Below are 23,584 nucleotides of genomic sequence, written 5' to 3' on the forward strand. Positions count from 1 at the left end.
AGCTTTAGATTGACGATTTTACTTCATTTATTGATGAATTTAGTAAATTTGTATTTTTTATATTTTTTGGTATAGCTCCCATAAGACGTTACATCCCGATTTTAGCAAATTTTGAAGATTTTAGCCACATTATCCAACTGAAATGGCTGAAATTTGTCATTTAGTCTTCGTTGGTGGTATAAAATATTCCGACAGAGAATTGTCGGTACAGGTACAATTTTTGATATATACCAAAAAAAAAACACCAAAGAACACATCATCCAACCGAAATGGATGAAATCTGATTTGAATACACATAATTTATTCTGGAGGGTATAATAAGAGTTCGAAACCACCCCATTCTGCACTTTTTAGTAATAACAAGTAAAAGGAGTTAAGTTTTATGCCCTCCACCTTTTAATATTCTTAACTAAAATGGAATAAGTTGTTTCCTTGCCTGTCCACAATTTTAGGTGCAAAAATTGTTCGACCACGGATAATCCAAATGCCTAAATTATCTACTCTAATTTTAAAAATGTGTTCAATCAGGTGGTAATTTTATATGGGGGCTATATTAAAGTGTGGACCCATGTAGACAATTTTTATACCCTACACCACTATGTGGAAAGGATATTTCAAGTTTGTTTTGGCAAAAATGCATGTAACACCGCGAAATATTCGTAGGAGACCCCTAATGTGATATACCAATCTTCATATCGCGACGACATAAAGCGATTTTGAGATGTGTGTCCGTCCGTCCGTCCCTCCATCCATCCGTCTGTCCATTATAATTTGTAATCAAACTTCAGGCAGCAATTATGGACCGATCGTCACGAAATTTTACATGGAGGTCGGGTTCAGACCAGAATAGACACCTATTTTTATTGGTGATGATCGTGAAATGGACCAAAAACATAATTTTTATCAAATTTTGTAGCGGCTCTGTTGGTCGCAATAATAGCCCGATCGCCACTTTTAAATAAAGTAAGATTATATGACAAAGAAGAAGCTTGCAAATTGAGATGATGATCAGATAATATTTAGAGGGTTTAATGGACCACAACCTTTGTGTGAAAATTGTCAAAATGTTTAACATACAGCTTGAATCTTTATTTCTGGAAGACACATTCCGGGTAAGTGAGCTACACTGGAACTCTTGACCAATTATGTTGGTGTACATGGTCAGATAACGGAGTTACAGCCTAATATATCCAGTTATTTGTTTGTAGAGTAATCATTAACACGCTAGAGGTCGCGATTGTAGCGCAAAAGTCACGAAATTTTGCATGAGGTAAGAGTTTAGGTAGAAGAAGATGCCTACAATTTTGGATGATGATATGATATTATTTAGTGGGTGAAATTGACCATTACTTTTGTATGAAAAATATAAAAATGTTATTTTTCGTCCATATTTGAATTCTTGGAGGGTAAAGTAGCCTACATATGGAAAAAGAACTACTGACTTCTCCCCTGATGCAAAAGTGCAATAATATGTCTGCTAGATAACGGACCTACTGCCACTATATAATGGGTTTTTTGTAGAGAACCACATTTTCCTCCCATGCTACAAATTGTCCCTATCATGACAGAGAAAGTCCAGAAATGTTATTTTTTGTCCATATTTGAATTCTTGGAGGGTAAAGTAGCCTACATATGGAAAAAGAACTACTGACTTCTCCCCTGATGCAAAAGTGCAATAATATGTCTGCTAGATAACGGACCTACTGCCTACTATATAATGGGTTTTTTGTTGAGAACCACATTTTCCTCCCATGCTACAAATTGTCCCTATCATGACAGAGAAAGTCCAGTTTTTGCATTATTGCAAATTACGTGGAGCCGATTTTAATAAAATCTATCAAGAACCGTGGATGTAGATTCACAATCAATTTTTGAGATAAATCGGATACATCTACCATAACGCTAAGCTTTTTAAAACTCTGTTTCCCCAAAACGCGAGTGGTGTGTCGGTTTCTTAACTGAAAAAGAAACGATCCACAGAAAACGCAAATTAATCCGCGATATTTTCAAAAACATTTTTCGCATTTTTTTAATTTTTATGATCCGGAACTAAAATATCGCGGCGTACCAGCACACTCAAAATAATATTGTAAATACTGTACCCAAAAATATTTTTTTTAGAAAAAATATTGCACTAAATGTTGACTTTGTCAGTAAATTACTGTGATGCTGTGCGGAATACATAGTTAATATACATATCAAATTATGCGTAATCGCGAGTACTTTAATCCTGTTATTGGTTTTTCCAGTTCAATCCCAGTTAAATCAAAAATAGAAAAAACACCTAAAATCAAAATGTCAGCACAATTAAAAGGTGACTGCAGTGTAAATTTTAAAAAGTGATACCCTAGAAGTGTATTCTTCACTTTGTATTCTTCTACTTTTACTTTGGACAGATGTCCGTCATTAGAATGGTTAAACCAGCAATCGAATAGCAACGTAAAAAACCTCGTTAGCTTCAACGTGTCTTTAAATATTTTGACTCATTTACGTGGTCATAACTTCCACGCAAATTAAATTTTTGTCAAATTTTTGAGATTTGTTCCAAAACACTTAAATTGATCAAGCAATAGTCAAAGTTACTGGTACAAACCTTGGCTTCGTGGAAACTTTTTTTTTGTCTTTCACACATATATAATTTTACATCACAATGATATCACCCTGAAAAGCACAAAACCGTGTGCATTATCAAGCATAAGTATGGTAAAAGTGCACAATTTTTGAACGATAGATCTTCAATAATTTCACAATTTTCCCTAGTATTCAATAAATTGGAGGAGCGTCGTTGTAACTGGGAATATTCGTATTCCAAAAAGGAACCTGATCTTCAAAGAAAATTTAATGATGTAGCAGAAGGGGCTTAAACATGTCAATTTTCCAATTTTAGAATTTAGAATTGTTGCACAAACATTTCCTGGTCAGGCAACATTAATTTTTGAACCCCTCATTTCTGAGTATTTCACCCATATAAAACTTTTCTACAAGTGGTATCATAGGACACGCCGTTCGCACTCGGCGATAAACTGTAGGTCCCATATCGCTGAACCAATATGAATCGGGGTGCACTCAGAGAAGAGAATTTGTTCCATAAAGGAATTTTGATTTGTTGAAAGCTAGTTCCCAGGGATAATGATGTAGGGTATCACATGGTCGGCCCCGTCCGATTATAGCCTCTGCTTAATTGTTTTTTTTTTTTTTTTTTGAATAGTTTAGTGACTTCTGGGAACATAAAATATCAAATTACGGGTAGTTCCGTCAAACAATGTAGCTAAAACCCTCAAAATACCGAAAATTGGTAGGTTCTGTTATATATGGGCTAAACAAAAACATAGACCTATGTTTACAATTTTTGGTTGGGATGTTTCGGGACCGAAGAGAAATTCAAATGTCAAATTTCGGGTGTTCCGTCAAAAAATATTGCCAAAACCCTGAAAATACCAAAAGATAGACCTATATTGACAATTTTTGTTGGAGAAGTATTGTGCGCAATATGTGCTTCAAATGCTAAATTACAGCAAATTCCAAAACCCTGAAAATACCAAAACATGGACCTATATTGACAACTTTTGTGGGAGAAGTGTTGTGCGCAATAATAATTGTTCCACAAACATCCCATAAGGGACAAGGTAGACTTCTCTCATAGCAATGAGTGCACCCCAATTCATATTAGCTCAACAATAAGGGACCTACCGTGTATTGCCGAGTCCTTAGACACCAACCGTAGAGAAGTTTTACACGGCTAAAATACTCAGGAAATGTCGCCAACATTAATGAGGGGTATTTTGCCACCGTTGAATTTTTTTTTTTTTTTGATGTTGCCTGGCCTGGGATTCGAACCCACGACATTTAGTGTGCAAGGCGGTGGCACCCAATGTGCGCAATAGATCCTTCAAATGTCAAATTACAGCAAATTCGGTCATGAAATAAAGCTAAAATTCTCAAAATACCGGAAATCGGGAGGTTTGTTAAATGGGTTCTATACCAAAAAGTGGAACTATATTGAAAATGTCAAATTAACGGTAGTTCCGTCAAACATTGTAGCTAAAATCTTCAAAATACCGAAAATCGGGAGGTTCCGTTATATGGGACTATAACAATACATGGACCTATGTGGACAATTTTTGTTAAAGAAGTTTCGTAACCACTGTGAACCTCAAATGTCAAATAAGAGCTAATTTGGTTAAAAATGTTAACTAAAATCCTCAAAATATGGAAGATCTGGAGGTACGTTTATATGGGGGCTATATCAAAACATGTACGAACAATTGGGAGATACCGTTATTTGGGGATTATACCTAAACATGGACCTATGTTGACAGTTTTTGGTAAAGTAGTGTTGTGACCCCTAAGAACCTAAAATGTCAAATTACAGATAATTCGGTTAAAAATTGTAGCTAAAATCCTCAAAATACCGAAAATCGAGAGGCACCGTTATATGGGGGCTATACCGAAACATGGACCTATGTTGACGATTTTTGGTGAACAAGTTTCCTTTGAGGAACTTAAATGCCAAATTATAGCTAGTTCGGTTATAAATTGTACATACAATCCTCAAAATAACGAATATCGGGGGGTACCGTTATATGGGGGATACCAAAACATAGATCTATGCCCATAACACTGTGTGTAATTGTTTGAGTCATGTTTTATTAACCATATTCTGACACCGCCGTGTGATAGAAGGCCAAAAAAGAGAAGACACATGTTTCGCCGTTTTTTCCTATCTCATCAACATTCGCGGTTATAGGCCTCCAAAGGTTTGACGCTTTGATGTCAAAAATTCATCATTTTGTAAGGATCATATCTTTCAAGCCGTTAAGAAATTTGATTTATTCTCTGAGGCAAAGTTGTAGCCCTTGTCCTAAAGAACAAAATTGGGAAAACATAAAATCCACCAAACATCACCTGCAAGTTCAAAACAAATGTGACCTTTATCTAGTTTGCTCTGGTTCTGGTCCACAAATACTAAACCGTTCAATATTCAAGAAAACCATCAACTACAATAATGTTGCAAAGATAATAAAATGTAAACAACTTTCACATTCCCATTCTTTTCTGTTCAGGTCCGTAAATACATACATAACCTTTAAAATTTGCTTGAATTTTGAAGAGTTTGTTATTTACAGACCTGAGTAGGGGAAAATGTTAACAATAATTGATTTCTTTGTGAATTTCAGCTTAAGGAGTCATTCCGAGAATGTCTATATGTTCTGAAAAGTTGTTTATTGAAATCTTAGTTACATTTTTGTAGTTGACTGTATTCCTAAATTTTGGAGGATTTGATATTTATTAACCAGAATCCGAGAAAAAAATATAAAAATCTAATATTTTCTAAATTGTGTCGCTATTTTTACCTTTAATAACCATTCGTATGTTCCAGAAAGTTGTTAACTGATATCTTTGTTACATTATTGTAGTTGATTGTTGTTTTGAATATTGAACGGTTTAGTATCTATGGACCACAACCATAGAAAGCAGGATAAAAATCACATTTGCTTTGCTATTTTGAACTTTAAGAACAGTTTATGCAGAGTTCTTATGTTATAAAAATATGTTTGTTGAGATCTAAGGTACATTTTTGTCGTTGGTTGTTTGCTTCAAATTTGATCGGCTTGATATCTGGAGACCCAAATCCGAGATAAAATGTAAAAAAATTACATCTTGACGATTATGACCTAGAAGATGGAGTTTATGTTTCTGTTCTTTTTCAGATATGCTACAACTTTGTTTCTGAGAAGAATTCGTTTTTCGTAACAGTTTGGAAGATATTATCCTTATAAAATGATCCCTTTTTAAATTAAAACCTCAAACCTTTGGATGCCTATAACCGCGAAAGTTGATGAGATAGAGCAAAACTGTTTGAAAATGTGACTAAAACCATCAAAATACCTGAGATCGGGTGGTACCGTTATATGGGGGTTATACCAGGGTTATACCAAGAATTTCAGAGTCCTATCTCCATTTTTGTGAATGCTAGATGTAGTAATCACCACAGACGAACGGACGGACATGCATAGATCGACTCAGAATTTTACCCTGATCAAGAGCATATACATATATCACAAATATTGTAGATTATTTCATATTCCATTTAAAAAAATGGGTTAATTTTTTCGCGCAACATCAAAGATTTTTGGTACATAGGTTAAGAAAAAAATTTCCAAGTACGAATCTGCTCGCGAGCCGATTTTTGTTGTTGCGGACAAAAGTTACGGCGGTTTTATTTCGTTTTTTTATGAAAAAAATATTATAAAAGCGCTAATTATTTTAGTGAGTCCAATTGTTACTGAAAATAAGCACATATTTTGGTTAAAAAATAATTTTTTGTTTAAAAAAAAAATATTTTTTCACATCCATTATGTAGTAGAAAATATTGGAAAAATCTATAGGAATACTTCCTTAATTTTGCTTATATCTCCCAATAAAATAGACGGATTTAGCTTTATTGACATTCATATTAAAGCTTTCCCATTGGGGAAGATAACTGGGTTGCTGAGGATATATCTCAAAGTTTCTGAAATGGAAATAGAGGTCAAATAACCCATTTTACTTTATATGCATTTTAAAATACGTATAAATCGCGTAATTATCAAAATCGTTTTGTCCGCATGTTATTTTCATGTACAGCAAGACCTTATCTTTTAAGTTGTATATATTTTTCGAAATTTAATTTGGAGGCTGAGATGTAGCATCGGCTGCATCTTAGTGTTTAAAAAGCTATAAAACATCGCTAGTTTGCTCAGGGTGAATACACTTTTTGTCCGCATCCGATTTCAGGGTTCACCATGAAAATCTATATCGATATATATCTATTTCAAGGCAATCAATCAAGAACCGTGGATGTAGCATCACACATTATTTTTGGGAAAAAAATGAATGTAGCTCCATTATCAGTGATGTTGTTAAATATCTGTTTCCGCAAAATCTAAGATGCTGCACTAGTTTTTTCATTGCGATAAAAATACGCGATATTTTCAAAAACCCCCGCTTATTGAAGCAACATTCCTATGTTCGTATTCTTTGCGAAGCAAAGACGACATAAAAACAGTGGTGGATATGAAATTCTTTAGTTCGACTCAAATTGTAGGGTAAACAGCTTTAGGGCCATACAGCAAATTTCTCATTTTATTTAATTTGCTAGATGGCTTTATTGACCTGTTTATCGATACAGAGTCGGCGAAAAAGGGAACTGATGAAGTTGTTTGGTGACAACTGAAACTATAGTATTCCCTACCCTTCGCCCGCAACCAATCAATTTCATATCCACCTTGGCTTCAGCTATGCTAAATTTCCAAAAATATTGGTGATATACTTTATAGGGTCGCAAATTATTATTTCAATGCGTTACAAACGAAAAAACGAACTTAATATACCCTCCATACTATGGTGGAGTGTATAAACATAAATAAATCAATTTTACAAATTGTATAGTTCACAGTTCTGTTATGTGTATAATTGTCCCAAACTAAAGAAATCTTTTTTTGTTTATCATCATTATTATATAGGAAATATCTCACAGAGAACTTCCTTTAGTCATTCATATTGTTTTTAGAAATCGTGGAAAAGCGATAATCGCCGTATAATGAAATAAGCAATTTGCCCAAAAATGTTTTTATTACATGCTTTTCTACAGCTCTTACTTAAAAAGAGCAGAATAATATAAACAAGCCTTTTTAATGGGCTTTTGTCTCCAACCAAGAAAACAAACCTGTATGGAGGAAGATCTACAAAACGGCCAATGGATGATAACGACATCAATGTTGATGTTCATGTCTATGACGGAACTGAAGCCGCATGATGAATTCTATCATTTAACAAGACACTCTGAGAAGAACGAACGAACGGACTCACACACTCACTTCCTCCCCATTTCAGTTGGTGGCTTGTGCTGAGACGCGCTTTATGTGTGACGACGTAGTAATTACCAACCTCTTGTTAAAGTTGGCTCTGGCCTAAGCCGTTCAAAAAATGTGTCATAAAAATATTCTTCTTGTTATCTATTCTATTTTTATTTTCGTAATCTAAAATTATTGCTGTTGGTTTTTATACCCATCCAGACGTTTGCTACCCTCAAAACTGGGCATCGTTGTAATAAACATAAAACTTATTGCAAGAGAGCTTTTAAATTTAGTATTTTTATTTTCTTGTTTTCGTTTATAATTTGATTTTCGTGGAAAAACGCGACGACAATGAATATGAATTATCAACGTTTTGAAATATACAAACAAAAAAGAAACTAAAAATTTGTTACTTTAAATACACTTTTATGGGTTTGAACAAGCCAAGAAATAGTTGTTGTGCCTAGCAATAATCTCCAGATGTGTTTGTAATTTAAATATGAATACGATCTTGATGAACTTTGTTTTAGTGTTTTACACTCAATTCGAGAATTCGTTTTTAGTGAGACCATAAAATATTGATAAGAAGCCTTTTTATTTCATTCTAAAATTCTAAGTTTAAAGTAAGTGGTACAAATTAATGAATCATCATTAGTAGTTTATTGATTTTAGGGTCGGTCGTCTGAGTCAAGGAGTTTTGTTTTTATTGTCGACAATAATTTTAAGTACAAATAACTTGATGTACTTTTCAATGAAAACAAAATGTTTTTAATAATTAAAAAAAGGTTGTGCAAGGAAGTGAATTTGCGTCGAAAAATTTAAAAAGAAGGTCAGAAACATACATAAAATTTTATTGTTTATTTAATGATCTTTAATTTTGACACTGACAACTGCAGTGCTTCTCGTTTTAATTTAGAGACTAGTTTTCATTATTAAAATCTATCTATGTATGAATTCTTTTTTCTATCACTATGAGAAGCAATTTCCATTAGAAACTCCAAAGCGATGCAGATAAATTTATGTTGAAACCCTAAAAGTGATCATTATAGCCTCTGCCTTTAGGCTAATGAGGGTATGTATTAGAGCTGGCAAACTATCGATATTCCAAACATAATAATAATAGATATTTTCAAAATTTCGTTATTATTTGGTTTGAAGCTCAAAAGTGTTGCGGAGAATGTACTTGAAGGAATGGGCCGGCATAGCCCATTTTGGAACTGGATCTTATTTTGGGATTCATTCCTTTCGAATGATATTGTGCGCACCAGCCATTTCAGAGCTGTAAACAGGAGCATAAGGAGTAACATCGGTATACATTTCCAAAGGATCTTCGAACAGATCATAAACTGCCCTTAACCCACTTGAAGCCACTGGTCGTTTAAACGCCACAAAAAATGGTTGCAAAAATTGACGTTAAACTCGGGAATTTTTCACATATTTTTGTGCGTTTTTTATAGTATTGTCTGTTATCTGTCTTTCCACCCTTATAAAGTTTCAAGTTTGGCCTAAGCATTTCCACGCATTTGGCCTAAAACGCAAGCAATTAAAAAAAAACTACTTTTTTGTAATATTCGACTTTCGATGAAAAATTAAAAAATGCCATATAAATTTAATCATATAAATTCAGGGATTTTTTAGAAATGTAGGAAGAGTATTTTCCCGCGCTAAATGGCTTAAACAAAAATGTTGAACTTTAGTGGGTCATTTCTGAAGTAAAACTACATTTGGACAAAATATTAGGACTTGCCTCTGGAAAAAACTTGTACCATATAATGGTACCTCCCCATGTTTGGCATTTTGTGGGTTTTAGCACCATTTTTTGACCGAACTACCTATAATTTGACGTTACCAGAGGTCACAAACTACCTCCACAACAAATCGTTAACGTATGTCCATTTTCTAACCGATTTAAAAAAGTAATAGCTCATTCGAAAGATATTATTTACCCCTTTAAAAGGAACAAGTAAGAACGGCTTTAAGTTCGGCCGGGCCGAACTTGTTATACCCTCCACCACAAGTGGTATTTAAGTAAAATAGAACAATTAGTTTCCTTTCATTTATGGAGGAGACTTAATACCAAATTTCAGTAAAACAATTTGGCTAACCTTCAAAATACCGAAATTCGGGAGGTATCGTTCTATGGGGGCTATATGAAAACGTCGATCTATACCGACAAATTTCTGGCGTAAAGTTTTTAGACTCAAAGAAGACTAAATACCAAATTTACGATATTTCAGTAGGATAAAGTGGTTAAAACCTAAAAAATACCGTAAATCACGAGGTACGCTTCTATGGGGGATATAGGAAGACGTGGACCTATACTGATAATTCTTTTCTGGAACATTTTATAACCCCATGAAAGAAATAACAAATAACAAATTTCAGTCATTTCGGTGGGATATTAACGTCACATCCTTCACAAATATGAAAATCGGGAGATACCGTTCTATGGGGGCTATATCGAAATGTGGACCTATACCGACGAAGTTCAGCCGGAAAGGGTTTTACTTCCAACGTAGAGTAAATACCAAATCTCAGCCATTTCTGTTTGTTGTTGTGGCCACAACCCTCAAAAAAGGAAAATCGGGAGGTACCGTTATATGGGGGCTATATGAAGGCTTGGACCTATATCGACAAATTTCATATGGAAAGTTTTATAACTCAAATGAGGACTAAATACCAAATAAATACCAACATCGGAGAAAATAAATACCAATATCGGATAAATATTGAGGCTACAACCTTCAAAATTCCGGAAATCGGGTGGTACCGTTCTTTGGGGCTATATGAAGGCGTGGACCCATATCAACAAAATTCTGGGGGAAAATTGTATATCCCCAACGAAAGCTACGTACCAAATTTCAGCCATTTCGGTTTGATAACGAATATAACCTTCAAAATAACGAAAATCGCGTGGTAACGTTCTATGGGGGCTGTAATAAGGCGTGGGCCTGTACCAACAAATTTCTGTTGGAAAGTTTTATTACCCAAACGAAGACTAAATACCAAATTTCAGCCACATTGGATGAATATTGAAGTCACAACCTTCAAAATACCGAAAATCGGGAGGCACCGTAATAAGGGGGCTATATGGAGGCGTGGACCTATACCGACAAATGTAGAGTGGAAAGTTGAATACCCCTAACAAAGACTAGATACCAAATTTCAGCCATTTCAATGGATTATTGTGGCCATAACCTTCATAATACCGAAAATCGGGAGGTACCGTTCTATGGGGGCTATTTGAAGGCATGGACCTGTACCGACAAATTTCTGGGGGAAAGTTTCGTACCCCAACTAACAATAAATACCAAATTTCAGCCATTTCGGAGTAATATTGAGACCACAACCTTCAAAATACCGAAAATCGGGATGTACTGTTCTATGGGGGCTATAGAAGGCGTGGACCCATACCAACAAAATTCTGGGAGAAGTTTTATACCACCAACGAACACTTAATACTAAATTTCAGCCATCTCGGTGTGATAATGAAGCTAAATCCTTCAAAATACCGAAAATCGGGTGGTACCGTTCTATGGGGGCTACATCAAAACGTGGACCGATGTAGCCCATTTGCAATACCAAACATCCTAGGAGTAATAAAAACTTCTATACCAAATTTCAAAGCTCTATCTTAAAAATTGCGAGCTGTATCTTGATTTCAACAGACGGAAGGACGGCAGACGGACATGGTTATATCGACCCTGATCAAGAATAAATATACTCTCCGATGAATATTTCGATGTGTTACAAACGGAATGTCAAATTTAATTATACCCTCCATATTATGGTGGAGGGTATAAAAAACTTGGATTAAAAACATCAAGTCTAAATAAAGTAGACTTTTTGCTCAGTACAATCCCAGGATATAGAAATGCGACGCGCCCATCAATGTTTCAAATCGCCCGATTTACATCTATCCATAGACCATGTATGTGCGGGAAACGCAGACAGGTCTTATAAAAGTTAGCCAAAATTGTTCATCCTCTTCTGTGCGGGATTGATTATGGCTTGCTGTATGAAGATCACTTTAAAAATCCGTGCAAGAGCGGAAGTGAGCCCCTTATACTTCCTAAGAATTTGGCATCCTTATAGGCATCCCAATCAGTACCGAGTTTGGCCTTACAGGCTTTGTTATATAATTTCTGGTTTAGGTTGGTGGTTTAGGAAGATAACTGTTTGTTCCATCAAATAGGGTTCGGGTGGGTAATTGGACAAGAATTCTCCTTACAAATTAGGGCATCTACAGCTCCCTTGACTTCAGCAACTGTGTGTAGACTTCTGTTTTCACACAATTGGCCACAATCCGTTCTCCTGGGGTTTCTATTGGGACTCTGTTTGACTCAAAGTATACAGATTTGGAAAAGTATCATCCAGTTATCCTGTATTTATACCCATATCATGTTCCGGGCGTGCATGACAGTAACGGAGTTCGGATAAATGGTTTTTGTGGGTTCATGGATATGAGAACAATATCTTTCTTTCATATTGACACGATGTTATAGACCCTAGTGTAGAGGAATTGGGCTAATTCCAAAGGTTTACGTAAAATATGGGCAGGGATCTAAAGCATTCGACCATATTTATGAATAATATGTTGTTATATTTGACTCCTATGTATCCGGGATCAATCAATATAGCCTCTAGACTTCAAATCTATTGAGTACTTACAGAAAAAATGAACATAAAGTTAAATAGAGGCTCATTTTATGCCAAAATTACACGAAAGCGGTTCCACGGGCCGAATGTGGGAAATATCACCTGATTTCACCAAAACAATGGATGATTTAATGTTTGTGGGTTCCAATATTATGAAAATAAGTTCAAAAGCCAAAATATCCCTTCATTTTGTTAAAGAAACTTTATTTTGACGCGTCAAATTTTGGGTTATTTTTGTAATCTTCATTTATTCCCTAATGAAACGTTGGAATGACTTAATATTTTCTGGATTTTAATTCACCACTAAATGCTTAAAAATGTTACATTTATATGTTACTAGCAAAGTGCCCGCAACTTCGTATGCGGAAAGGATATATAATAAATATTAACAATATATAATATATAATATGGAAATTGCAAACACCAATTTTAATCAATATTAATTTTTATTTTAGTAGTACGTACCCCTTTAGTTCGATTCTCAAAAAGGTCAACGGTATCTCACCCTTACACATTAACAGCGAGATCAACGTTGCACACCAATACTCACTTTTACTCCAAAAAATACAGATTCCACCAATGTCCCTACACTCAAACACAAACTGAGTACCATTAAGTACTTTAAGTATAAAATAATTACAAAATAATTACAGTAATCGTAATTCTAAATCTCAAGATTCCAGCTATATCCGTTCGTCCAATTCCTAATTGTACCAAACATATTATTATTTCGCACTCTTCGTACCTCAATCCATCACTTTAACAGTAATCTTAATTCCAAATTTCAGGATTCCAGCTCTATCCGTTAAACCAAATCCAAATTTTACCAAATTTAGAACAATTTAGAACTTTCGTACCCATAAGTACGAATTTTTAAAACTTCCTCAATGCAACAGGGATGCAATAATTATAATTTCAAATTGCAGGATTCCACCGCTATCCGTTCACCTAAATCCAAATAGTACCAAATTTAGTATTTTTCGTACCCATAAGATTCCAGCTCTATTAATTCACCCAAATCCAAGTTGTACCAAATTTAGTACCATTTAGTACTTTTCATATCCATAAGTACGAGTTTCCAAAACTACCTTAATCCTACACTCCAACAGCAATCTCAATTCCAAATTTCAGGACTCCAGCTACATCCGTTCACCCAAATCCCCATTGTACCAAATTTAGTTCGTTTCCATAAGTACGATATTCCAAAACTACTTCAATCCTACCCTCCAACAGAAATCTCAATTCCACATTTCAGGATTCCAGTTTTATCCGTTCACCCAAATCCCCATTGTACCAAATTGTACCAAATTGAATACCATTTAGTACCTTTTGTACACTCATAGTTTCCAAAAACCCTTTAGTACATCTCTCTTACTCTATCCATTCACCCAAATCCAAACTATACCAAATTTAGTACTATTTAATACTTTTCGTACCCATAAGTACGAATTTCCAAAACTTCCACAACCCTAAACTCCACCAGTAATCTCAATTCCAAATTTCGAGATTCCTGGTCTATCCGTTTACCCAAATCCACATTGCACCAAATTTAGCACCATTTAGTACTTTTCATATACATAAGTAAGAATTTTCCCAACCATCTCCTTATAGAAGCACCACTTTCCAACCTTGATTTCCATACCAAATTCTATGATTCTAGCTATATCCGTTCAAAATATACAATTGGTACTAAATTTTTGTAAATTTTAGTACTTTTCGTACACTTAGTACACCCTTACAGTAATCTTAATTCAAAACTTCAGGTTTCAAGCTCTATTCGTTCGCCCAAATCCAAGTTGTACCAAATTTAGTACCAATTAGTCCTTTCCGTACCTATAAGTACGAATTTCTAACACTACCTCAATCGTACACTTCAAAAGTAATCATAATTCCAAATTTCAGTATTCCAGCTCTATCCGTTCACACAAATCAACATTGTACCAAATTTAGTACCATTTATAACTTTTCGTTCCCATAAGTACGATTTTCCAAAACTACTTCAATCCTACACTCCAACAGAAATCTCAATTCCACATTTCAGGATTCCAGCTCTATTCGTTCACCCAAATCCAAATCGTACACTCACAGTTTCCAAAAACCCAGAAATCTCAAAAATTGTAGCTAGAATCCTCAAAATACCGAAAATCGGTGAATCAAATTACAGTTAGTTCGGTTAAAAATTGTAGCTAAAATTGCCAATTACTGAAAATTGGGAGGTACCGTTATATGGGAGCTATATCCGAACATAGACCTATGTTGACAATTTTTTATGGAGAGGTGTTGTGACCACTAAGAACTTCAAATGTCAAATTACTGCTAGTTCGGTATAATATTGTAGCTAAAATCATCTAATTACTGAAAATCGGGAGGTACTTTTATATGGGAGCTTTATCAATACATCGACCTTTCTTGACAATTTTTGGTGGAGAGGTGTGGTGACCACTAAGAATTTCAAATGTCAAATGTTCAAATTACAGATAATTCGGTTAAAACTTGTAGGTAAAATTCTAAAATACCGAAAATCCGTTATATGGGGATACCGAAATCCGTTATACCGAGGTACCGTTATATGGGGCTATACCAAAACATGGACCTACGTTCATACCCAGCAAAATAAATTGGAAGTAGTGCAATGCGGACTAGTTCTATCACGGCATGTTTTGATGCAGTTCAACCGGAGTCGTGAAAAAGGCACTCCAGTCCTCACATTTTAATCGCATTTGGATGCAATCCAAAGAATCACATCCACTTGTCACATTTTAACAACATCCGGATGCAGTTCAGCGGAGTCGTGAAAAAGGCACTCCAATTCCTCACAATTTAACAGCATCCGGATGCAGTCCAAACGGAGTCGTGAAAAAGGCACTCCGTTCGCTACATATTATTAGCAGTTGTTAGAGATCCCTACATGGACATAAATCAGTTTGTACATCTCTACAGGCAGCGGCATACATTTTCCAATAAGAGATAAGCGTGTTAATATTTTCAAACATTTGTTAATACAAACTAAATAATATTTCATTTGTGAACATTTTTCCGGTAACTCAAGAGAAGAAAATTTGCGAATGGAGTGCTGTTGGAGAACATGCCGAAGTCTTAACTGGTGATGGGAAGACAACCCATTTAGCAAATGAAACAAAAACTGTTCAGCTTGGAACAAATGGAGAGCGGAGGAAACACGCATGTTTGCTATTGAATTCAATGGAGAATTTTCATAATTTGTGTTAATGTAATAAAGTTCTTAATATTTTTGTTTTACACAAATAATGCATTTTATTTGTTCTGGCATATTTTGTAATATCTTGCACAATTTCCGCAGAATGCCTGTATCAAAACACGTGCTTTGGACTGCCTCCTATTCTACCCCAAAGGGTTAGTTAAAATGCAATGCCAAAGGGTCAGTTAAAATGCAGTGCCAGAGGGTCAGTTAAAATTCAGTGCCAAAGGGTCAGTTAAAATGCAGTGCAATGGAGTGCCTCTTTCCGTAGTCACGCTCTTGTAAAAATCATGAGTGAAAATGCATAATTTGATGCACTTCCAGATCACTTGTACATATCATTTAACTGCCTCTTTGGAGGCAAACTTTTTGGTGGGTAACTATTTCGAATATAAGTTTTTTGGTCACTAAGAACCCTAAATATCAAATTATAGCTAATTCGGTCTAGAAATGTGACTTAAATCATCAAAATACCTGAAATCGGGCGGTAACGTTATATGGGCGCTATTCCAAAACATGGACCTATGTCCACTAGTTATATAAGTTTATTGACATTTAAGAACCCTAAATGTCAATTTATAGCTAAATCGGTCAAAATTCCGTAAATCGGGGGGCATCGTTATATGGGGGCTAAACCAAAACGTGGACCTATGTCCACAAGTTTTGTTATATAAGTTTATTGACATTTAAGAACCCTAAACGTCAAATTATAGCTACATCGGTCTGAAAATGTAGCTAAAACGTCAAAATACCGTAAATCGGGGGTACCGTTATATGGGGGCTATACCAAAATGTGGATCCATGTCCACAACTTTTGTTATATAAGTTTATTGACACTTAAGAACCCTAAATGTCACTCTATAGATAAATCGGTCTGAAAATGTAGCTAAAAACGTCAAAATACCGTAAATCGAGGGGTGCCGTTATATGGGGGCTATACCAAAACGTGGACCTATGTCCACAACTTTTGTTATATAAGTTTATTAACATCTAAGAACCCTAAATGTCAAATTATAGCTACATCGGTCTGAAAATGTAGCTAAAAACGTCAAAATACCGTAAATCGGGGGTACCGTTATATAGGGGCTATACCAAGACGTGGACCTATGTCCACAAGTTTCGTTATATAGGTTTAGTGACGCTTAAGAGCCCTAAATGTCACATTATAGATAAATCGGTCTGAAAATGTAGCTAAAAACGGCAAAATACCGTAAATCGGGGGGTACCGTTATATGGGGGCTATAACAAAACGTGGACCCATGTCCACAACTTTTGTTATATAAGTTTATTGACACTTAAGAACCCTAAATGTCACATTATAGATAAATCGGTCTGAAAATGTAGCTAAAAACGTCAAAATACCGTAAATCGAGGGGTACCGTTATATGGGGGCTATACCCAAACGTGGACCTATGTCTACCACTTTTGTTATATAAGTTTATTGACACTTAACAACCCTAAATGTCAAATTATAGCTAAATCGGTCTGAAAATGTAACTAAAAACGTCAAAATGATATAAATCGGGGGTACCGTTATATGGGGGCTATACCAAAACGTGGACCTATGTCCACAACTATTTTTATATAAGTTTATTTACACTTAAGAACCCTATATGTCAAATTATAGCTTAATCGACCTGAAAATGTTGCTAAAAACGTCAAAATTCCGTAAATCGGGGGGCATCGTTATATGGGGGCTATACCAAAACGTGGACCTATTTCCACAAGTTTTGTTATATAAGTTTATTGATATTTAAGAACCCTAAATGTCAAATTATAGCTACATCGGTCTGAAAATGTAGCTAAAAACGTCAAAATACCGTAAATCGGGGGTACCGTTATATGGGGGCTATACCAAAATGTGGATCCATGTCCACAACTTTTGTTATATAAGTTTATTGACACTTAAGAACTCTAAATGTCACATTATAGATAAATCGGTCTGAAAATGTAGCTAAAAACGTCAAAATACCGTAAATCGAGGGGTACCGTTATATGGGGGCTATACCCAAACGTGGACCTATGTCTACAACTTTTGTTATATAAGTTTATTGACACTTAAGAACCCTAAATGTCAAATTATAGCTAAATCGGTCTGAAAATGTAGCTACAAACGGCAAAATACCGTAAATCGGGGGTACCGTTATATGGGGGCTATACCAAAACGTGGACCTATGTCCACAAGCTTTGTTATAAAGGTTTAGTGACGCTTAAGAGCCGTAAATGTTAAATTATAGCTAAATCGGTTTGAAAATGTATCTAAAAACGTCAAAATACCGTAAATCGGGGGGTACCGTTATATGGGGGCTATACCAAAACGTGGACCTATGTCCACAACTTTTGTTATATAAGTTAATTGACACTTAAGAACCCTTAATGTCAAATTATAGCTAAATCGGTCTGAAAATGTAGCTAAAAACGTCAAAATACCGTAAATCGAGGGGTGCCGTTATATGGGGGCTATACCAAAACGTGGACCTATGTCCACAACTTTTGTTATATAAGTTTATTGACACTTAAGAACCCTAAATGTCAAATTATAGCTAAATCGGTCTGAAAATGTAGCTAAAAACGGCAAAATACCGTAAATCGGGGGGTACCGTTATACCAAAACGTGGACCCATGTCCACAGCTTTTGTTATATAAGTTTATTGACACTTAAGAACCCTAAATGTCACATTATAGATAAATCGGTCTGAAAATGTAGCTAAAAACGTCAAAATACCGTAAATCGAGGGGTACCGTTATATGGGCGCTATACCCAAACGTGGACCTATGTCTACAACTTTTCTTATATAAGTTTATTGACACTTAAGAACCCTAAATGTCAAATTATAGCTAAATCGGTCTGAAAATGTAGCTACAAACGGCAAAATACCGTAAATCGGGGGGTACCGTTATATGGGGGCTACACCAAAACGTAGACCTATGTCCACAAGTTTTGTTATATAGATTTAGTGACGCTTAAGAGCCGTAAATGTTAAATTATAGCTAAATCGGTTTGAAAATGTATCTAAAAACGTCAAAATACCGTAAATCGGGGGGTACCGTTATATGGGGGCTATACCAAAACGCGGACCTATGTCCACAACTTTTGTTATATAAGTTTATGGACACCTAAGAACCCTAAATGTCAAATTATAGCTAAATCGGTCTGAAAATGTAGCTAAAAATGGCAAAATACCGCAAATCGGGGGTACCGTTATATGGGGGCTATACCAAAACGTGGACCTATGTCCACAACTTTTGTTATATAAGTTTATTGACACTTAAGAACCCTAAATGTCAAATTATAGCTAAATCGGTCTGAAAATGTAGCTAAAAACAGCAAAATAACGTAAATCGGGGGGTACCGTTATATGGGGGCTATACCAAAACGTGGACCGATATAGCCCATCATCGAACTTGACCTGCCTGCAAACAAAAGACGCATTTTCCCAAAATTTCAGCGTTCTATCTCCTTTTTTGTGGATGCTAGAGTGATTACCACAGACGGACGGACGGACGTGCACAGATCGACTCAGAATTTTACCCTGATCAAGAATATATATACTTTATAGGGTCGCAAATGAGTATTTCAATGCGTTACAAACGGAAAAACAAACTTAATATACCCTCCATACTATGGTGGAGGGTATAAAAAAAGTTTCATCAAAATTTAATTATTTGTGTTACTTTTTACAATTTAAAGTTCTATCTAGCTTAAATAAACACCCTTTATAATATCTCTATGTCGGTGTAATAATGCAATCAAAAAGGTGTACAGTTTATTTTGACGCTCACTGTATGTATATTTGTAGTATTCCTAAGGTGCTGTGTATTGAAAATGGGCTATATTGTTCTACGTTTTGGAAAATTCCAAATATATCGAGGGTTTCTGTAACATTTTCGGGCCGAAATTGCAGTAATTGGGGTTAACAGTGGGTACTCTCAATTCGTTAGAAAAAGTCCATGTTTTTTCTTTGCTTTTATAAATTAATATTTGTCATTAAATATTGAATTTTGCCAAACAGTTAGTCGTAAACATTAAAGATTTTATTCAGCTTAGCATTCCTTTTTTTCCATTTTTCCATAAAATACTTAACTTAATACTTTAACGTTTCACGTTGAATGAATCAATGGGTGCTCAAGGGACGCAAGAAATACGCAGTTATAACCTAGTGATCATAGGAACTCGGCTCTTCCTAACTATGACTTTTGACTATATGAATCTTGCAAACCACAAAAAATCACAGTTCATGCCTTTACTTGAAATAAAAATTCTTTGTTGTAAACAAACCTTGACCTTATCACTTCCAAAAACTACGTTCACATAACCCTTACATAACACAGCCTTGACCAACGAATGAACAAAACAGACTTGGTGACAGAATATGCAAATTTTATGGCAAGCAGCAACATTAACAACAACCATAACCTTCAGCAACAACCTGTGGACAATGACAACATTGTCGAAAGGCTGAAATAATGTAAGAGAAAATTTATGCCACCAAACATGAAAATGTCACACTTCATTTACAGAAACACCAACAAACCAAAACAAACAAATATAAGAATTAAAGCTAGATGTCCGAAAAGTAGCAAGACAGACACACACACAGTAAAACTCACAACAACAACTTAATTAACAAAACACTTTTTTAAATACCAACAGCAACAACAGTGAAAACAATAACATGATCAAGGAAAAGGAAAGAGAGATAAATTCTTGATGCAAAAGACAAAAACGCATGGACATCATCATGGACTACGATCTGCTGAACAAAACTATGAAAAAACAGATTCTTTAAATTGTATGGCACATTAAGTGAACAACAGCAACAACGACAGGAATAATGTGATGCGTTTGGTGTTGCCTCGGCAACATCATCACACAACAACACCAGCAGCAGCAACATCATCATCATCGTCACCATCACAACCTGGAGCTTGGGCAGCATAAATGTACCGGGGTTGTGTGTGCTGCCAGAAGATGAAGAGCAAAGTACGTAGGAACGAACAAACCATCATCAAAAAAATCAAAACGTGCCGAAAATATCACTTAATTAACATTTTTACGCTTGAAGCTTAAAAGGTAATTAACGCGTTCACTTAATGCAAACACTATTGAACATTCGAGTAATTGGACAACATGTCCATGTACAACAACAATTCAACAACGTGAATACGGACATTGCTGGATGTCACACACACATACAGTAGCCAGCGAGCCAACCAGCTGTTGCCTTAGCCGCTGGAAGTCATGCAAAAATGTACGACCATCATCACCGCCAAAGTTCTTTGCCACAGTTTCAATGTTTCGGCAGCGGCGGGGCTACAAATGATTCTTAACGTCATTTGTATGCATATCCCTTGCCTTTGCCGACCAACCACCAACCAACAAGTAACAGTGACAGAAGCTTTTGGGCCATTTGCTTGTTTGACTAAAAGCGCCACATTGTTTTTTTTTTGAGCTGAGCTTCTTGTGGACAAAAACCAAATGAATGTTCGTTTCCTTGTTTTTTTTCCAAGTCGTTTGCTGTTTGTTTGTTACTCGCTTTGGCTTAATGGGTGGCCGGCCACTTCTTCTTGTTGTAGTCGTATTCCTGTCGCTGCTGCAATCTGTCGTTTTTTGGCCAAAAGACAAACAACATTTTCCAATCACCAAAACATTCTATGAATATAATGAATCTCCCGCTATGGTACCCCTTTTGCATGGTTGGATGGCTGCCTGGCTTCCTTGCTCGCTTGCTTCGTTGTTTGTCTCGTGATAGCTGTTCACATTCCAGCCAATATTCCCGCCTTTTACTTCATCACTTGCTCGCAATTCATTACCATAGTTTAGCATTCATTTACGCATTGATGATGATTCGCTCATAGCCTGCGTTCGCTTATTGTGACAAAGGGGAATAGGAATGAATTCGAACAACGACAACAACAAAAATACGAAAACACACAAAACGTATCGCAAATTCAGTTCACAGTGTTGTGGCAACAGAAGCTGCTCACACAAAAAGTGTGTTCGACTAATGCAAAATATGCGACACTCGTCCTGCTTTATGGGCATGTTATGCACAGGTAGGTCTCGTGGGGTATAGTTGAGACAACTCATGGTTCATACAAGATTGGTGTTCTCCTTCTATTCGTATTTTTCTAAGGATTTCTTGAAGAATTGTTTTCTCAAGGACTCTCAGTACTTCAGAGCCTTGGTTTATACTACCCTGAAACAGCTTGAGTAGTATAAGCGTTTTGTAAAATATGACTTTTTAGCATACACCATGGCAAGTGGCGTTGTTTGCTGCAATTGATGTGTGTGGTATCCGGAGGAGGAGCATCATGGTCAACCTCATCCAGGAAATAAAACACACCATCACCTGCACCTTGCAATATTGCTATGGTTACAACGTACAGGACCGTAAAAGATATACATACATATCTGTATATCTGTATACCTGTATCATGGGTGACGTAGGGGATAGATGATACCAAGGAACGGTCCTGACCGGCTTTAACATGGCAAAGCCCAGGATTTATAATGGTCCCTCTTTCATCTCAAGTGGACACACCTCCCCGTGGTGTCACCTTGGGAACTGCCTTTTACACCCATAAGAACGTTAAAAACTTGGGTTTGGGCGTCGGGTTAATAACCCTCCCCTAGAAAAAACAGCCTACTATGAAAAAACGAAAGAAAAGAAAAACAAACCCCTCTTAAGTTGACGAACCCCGCAAACGTTTTAAGGACCATGATCTGCGAATCTTCACCTGGAATGTACGCACTCTTTATAGAGAAGGTGTGGTTTACGCATTGGCAGATGTACTTGAAAAGTACAAGGCCGACATTACTGCCATACAGGAAATACGATGGAACGGGAAAGACGTCACAACAACACCTAAAGGTGACGCACTGTATTATAGCTGCTATGACACAAAGCATGAGTTTGTTTGCGGATTTGCAGTTGGTCGGAGGTTAAAACATCTGGTCTCCAGCTTCACCCCAGTGAATGAAAGACTCACTGCAATTCGATTAAAAGCAAAATTCTTCAACACCAGCTTTATTTGCGCTCATGCTCCCACTGAAGACAAGGACGAAGAGAACAAAGATATATTTTACGAGCGCTTAGAAGAAACTTATGACCGTTGCCCTGCCCATGACATTAAAATTATACTAGGCGATTTTAATGCCAAAATTGGAAAGGAGAATATCTTTGGCCCAACAGTCGGGAAATTCAGTCTCCACAGTGAAACACCTGACAATGGGATGAGGCTGATAAACTTTGCAGCTGCACGAAACATGGTAGTTAGCAGTACCAGATTTAAGCATCTCGATATTCATAAGGGCGCCTGGCGGTCGCCAGATCAAAGAACAAGAAATCAAACTGATCACGTTATGATAGATGGAAGACATGCATCAAGCGTGTTGGATGTACATACGATCCTTCCGAGGTGCAAACATAGACTCGGACCACTACCTTGTTGCAGAAAAGGTACGTACGAGATTAAACGTAGCAAACAAAGTGCGAACAGACACAACACAGAAGTTGAACATCGGTAAGCTGCAATCACAACAGATAGCCATAGCATATTCCACTTAACTGGCCCAACTGCTTAATCAAAGCACTCCTCGTCCCGATAACATATCAGGACAATGACAAAACATTGCCCACTCCATGCAACCCGGCGCAAAATCAGTACCTGGATACCAGAGACCTACACCAAGGATTCCATGGTATGACCAGGAGTGTCGTGCTGCTACCGAAGAGAAAAATGCGGCATATAGGGCTACTTTACAATCAGTAGCAACACGTAGCGCACGAGAGTGGTATCGGGAGAAAAAGAGGAGAGGAGAAACGTCTTTTCCGCAGAAAAAGAGAGAGATGGAAAAACGGGAGTG

Source organism: Musca autumnalis, unplaced genomic scaffold (genome assembly GCF_047663935.1).
Source record: "Musca autumnalis isolate F117 unplaced genomic scaffold, ASM4766393v1 scaffold_5, whole genome shotgun sequence".
NCBI lineage: Eukaryota > Metazoa > Arthropoda > Insecta > Diptera > Muscidae > Musca > Musca autumnalis.